At 35.7% G+C, this 4,253-nt stretch overlaps 1 long non-coding RNA gene across 1 annotated transcript; it reads left to right on the top strand.

Annotated features, from left to right (window-relative positions):
- Window positions 1–386: 386 nt before the first annotated feature.
- On the top strand, window positions 387–2,746 carry LOC147025824 (uncharacterized). The gene is made up of 2 exons (XR_015058017.1): window positions 387–1,043; window positions 1,141–2,746. It is a non-coding gene; the product is annotated as an uncharacterized LOC147025824 (long non-coding RNA).
- The last annotated feature ends 1,507 nt before the right edge of the window (window positions 2,747–4,253 follow it).

Raw genomic sequence — 4,253 nt, 5'->3', positions numbered from 1 at the left:
ACAATAATCCCCATCTAAAATATTGACAAACAAAACATTTGAATCTTTATATTTTTTAAGATACCCCTTTTGTGCCATTACGAAATGATAAACTTCTCTTAATGCTCTTGTTTGACCACCTCCTGAGCCACAGGTTATTTTTTGTTAAGCCCCGCCCACTTTTCTTTAAGCCCCGCCCACTTTTGTTAAGCCCCGCCCACTTTCCACAAGGTATTCAATAAGTCCCGCCCACTTTTCTTTAAGCCCCGCCCACTTTTGCTAAGCCCCGCCCACTTTTGCTAAGCTCCGCCCACTTTTCATAAGGTATTTTTCTAAGCCACGCCCACTTTTCCTAAGCCCCGCCGACTTTTGCTAAGCTCCGCCCACTTTTGCTAAGCTCCGCCCACTTTTCACGATGTATTTTTTCTAAGCCACACCCACTTTTCCTAAGCCCCGCCCACTTTTGCTAAGCCCCGCCCACTCTTACATCATTTCCAGTTCATCTCTGACTCACAAAGAAATCACTAGAAAATTACAGGATGTTATGGTTTTGAAAAATTTCCCAATGAAGGCTTGCCTAGGCTTGCCCAGGGAATTTCCAAAGGAAACCACACCCACCAGTCTTTCTCTATAAAAGCTTCAAACCCAGGCTCCATTTTAAACATTTGTTTTTGCTGGCAATGGTGTTCTGTGTGCTTGTCTCGAACTCTCTGTCTTCTATGGAACTAAACCTTCAAGTTGATGAACTGGATTCAAACCTCTTATCTATTGAGGTAAGATTTTTTATTTTCCTATTTTCAAACTTTGATTGAAGCATACTCATTTAATAATTAAATAACTTAATTAATACATTATTATTTTCTCTCACAGGAAATTGTATCTGAAATACAAAATGAAAATACTGCTTTTGCTACAACTTGGGGGAAATTGTTGGCTTGGTTGAAGACCTTATGAGCGACCAAGACCTTGAGTGGGATGACTTTGGTGTTCCTTGGAACTCTCTGTCTTGTATGGAACTAAACCTTCAAGTTGATGAACTGGATTCAAACCTCTTATCTATTGAGGTAAGATTTTTTATTTTCCTATTTTCAAACTTTGATTGAAGCATACTCATTTAATAATTAAATAACTTAATTAATACATTATTATTTTCTCTCACAGGAAATTGTGTCTGAAATACGAAATGAAAATACTGCTTTTGCTACAACTTGGGGCGAAATTGTTGGCTTGGTTGAAGACCTTATGAGCGACCAAGACCCACAGAACGAGTTCGTCCTTGATGACCCAACCAAAGAGTTATACCTTGGAGACCAGCAAAATCCTGAAAAAGAGTTTTACAGCAATAGTACTCATTGTGAGTTATCAAGACAATACCCACTGAACAAGTTATACCTTGATGAGCCAGAATACAAGTTTTACCTTGGAGACTCACAAATTTTGAAAAAATCAAGAAATGAGTTCTGCCTTGATGGTTTAAATAACTACCTTGGAGACTCAGGAAAAGGGTTCTGCCAAGATGGTTCTAAATATGGGGCCTACCTTGGAGACTCACAAATTTTGAAAAAATCAGTAAATGAGTTCTGCCTTGATGGTTTAAATAACTACCTTGGAGACTCAGGAAAAGGGTTCTGCCAAGATGGTTCTAAATATGGGGCCTACCTTGGAGACTCACAAATTTTGAAAAAAATCAGTAAATGAGTTCTGCCTTGATGGTTTAAATAACTACCTTGGAGACTCAGGAAAAGGGTTCTGCCAAGATGGTTCTAAATATGGGGCCTACCTTGGAGACTCACAAATTTTGAAAAAATCAGTAAATGAGTTATCCTTAAGAGACTTTGTAAGTTGGTTTTACTTTGAATACTTGAAATGTGGGTTCTGGATTGATAACTCAAAATGTGATACATATCTTGGAAACTCAACGGGAATGTGGTTATACCTTGAAGACTTGGAAAGTTGGGTTTATGTTGGACACTTGAAACTTTTTTGGGGGCTTTTATTTATTTATTTATTTATTTATTTATTATTATTATTTTATTTATTTATATTTTGGAGACTTTTGGAGTTGCTATCACTCTTTGGGATCTAAACCTATCGATGTAGTTCTTTGTCGGATGGTGCTTGATGGGAGCAAGATCAAGAAAGTTCTGGGAAGAAAGTGCAGGCTTACTCCCCCTTTTTACGTCATCAAACCTGAAAGCCTTAAAAGACAGAATTGGAAGAAGAAAAAAAAAAAACGTAAAAATATATATATATATAGGTGGAAATCTCATTTTGAAAAAGACATTGTGTTGGGCGAGGATTGAGTTGGGGTTGAGATTTTGAATGTGAGGGTTGGGGTTGAGATTTTGAATGTGAGGGTTGGGACACACACACATACACATCAACAAACAAAAGTTAAGCCTTGACTATTCAGTTGAGGATTCTGTGTTTGGGGTTCACAGATCTAAGAACGTCCCCCTTGACACACATTATATACTGTTATACACCTCGGACTTGGCCCTCGAGTGTCCACAACGGTGTATAGTAGGAGGGAGTGAAGCACCAACCTATTGCTCCCATTGCACACACACACACAAACAAAAGTTAAACCTTGACTATTCAGTTGAGGATTCTGTGTTTGGGGTTCACAGATCTAAGAACGTCCCCCTTGACACACATTATATACTGTAATACACCTCGGACTTGTCCCTCTAGTGTCCACAAAGGTGTATTATCTGCTTAGTTTTGTCTTTTGTAATTCCTGTGAATAAAATGAACCTAAAATCTCTTCCCTTCCAAATCATATATTTTATAAGTCCAAGGAACTGTATCTATTACATCAACAATTTTAAAAAGTTCTTTCGTCCATCGTTCAGTAAAACCCTTTTCAAAATGAGATTTCCACCTATATATTCTTACGATATCACCAACTTTGAACTTAGGTTTTCTGACATTAATCTCTTTTTCATATTTTAATTTTGTAAATGTTTCTGATGGCTTCATATTCGTTGACGTGTGAATCGTGTCATTATACTTATCCACAATATCCTGAATAAAAGATAACCATTGTTGTGAACCGAGTTGTGTGAATTTTTTATATAGTCTCTCTTTTAAGGTACGATTAAAACGTTCAACAACAACTGCCTTCCCTTCATTAAAGGTACTGTATAATGTAATAGTTATTTTTTAGAAAATTCATAAATGTCTTGTTATAAAACTCTCTACCCTCATCAGTCCACAATTTCTTAGGTTTTCTCTTACTTTTATTAAATATCTGTTGAAAAGCTAACATAAGAGTATTACCTGTTTTGTTTTTTAAAGGGACAACCCACGCATATCTACTCCTCAAATCAATAACGGTTAAAGCATACTTGTACCCCTTATCATTATTGAGTTCAATCAAATCAGCAGACCAGATATAATCAACTTCCTTGGAATAAACTTTCCTTCTCTGAAACTTTGTGAATATTGGTTTATGTAATTCATCAGCTAATTGCTCTTCAGTCTTAATGGCATCATTAGAGCCTATAAGTTTTTGAATTTCCAAGTCCAAGTTTCAATTTAGCACTAATCATCTTCTTCACGATGAACCTATCAACTTTTTCTCTCAAGGTTGGATTTTGTATCAGAGACAAATTATACAACATTTCTCTATCGGCTTCATGCTTTTCTTCCAACGTTGTGGTATTCCCATAATCAATATCGTGTCTCATGCACACTTCATCAACTCTATTGATTGGTTTACTCCAGGATTTAGGATTGTCTGCCTCATCTAATCTTTTATCCAAGTTTGTGCCTGGACCACAGAAAGAATAACCTGGAAGATGTAATTCCCCTGGTATTCCAGTAGTTGTAAATTTACTTCCTGATAAAAACTTTTGTATATCTCCTCCGAGTTTGTGTTTGGAGATAAATTGATTTTTTTGAACCACACACCGAACATATACCTTTTTGTATAACCCTGTTATTTTTACTTTTAATATATGAAATATTTTTAGTATTAGTTTTCTTTTTACATTTGAGACAATAACTCATTTATTTATGAGAAAAATTCCTGCAGAGTGCAAAAACCTTTTTAGTTTCCAACATGCACATTTGAATCTTAATTTTTAAAACATAAAGAATCCTTAGAAATGCCTTCACTCTCTCCTCCATTTATTTAAGAAAAAAATTGAATTAAAATGAATAGCTTGACGATGCTAATAGTTTTGTTGAAAGTATTGCAAATAGACTTGTTAATTCTTTGTATTCCTTCCTGGTGAGATGAGTTAATTTCTTTAATACCTCTATTCTTT

Source organism: Eptatretus burgeri, chromosome 5, assembly GCF_056783735.1.
Source record: "Eptatretus burgeri isolate ZD-2024b chromosome 5, Ebu_testis_v1, whole genome shotgun sequence".
Classification (NCBI taxonomy): Eukaryota; Metazoa; Chordata; class Myxini; order Myxiniformes; family Myxinidae; genus Eptatretus; species Eptatretus burgeri.
This window is presented reverse-complemented; position numbering and strand designations above follow the sequence as displayed.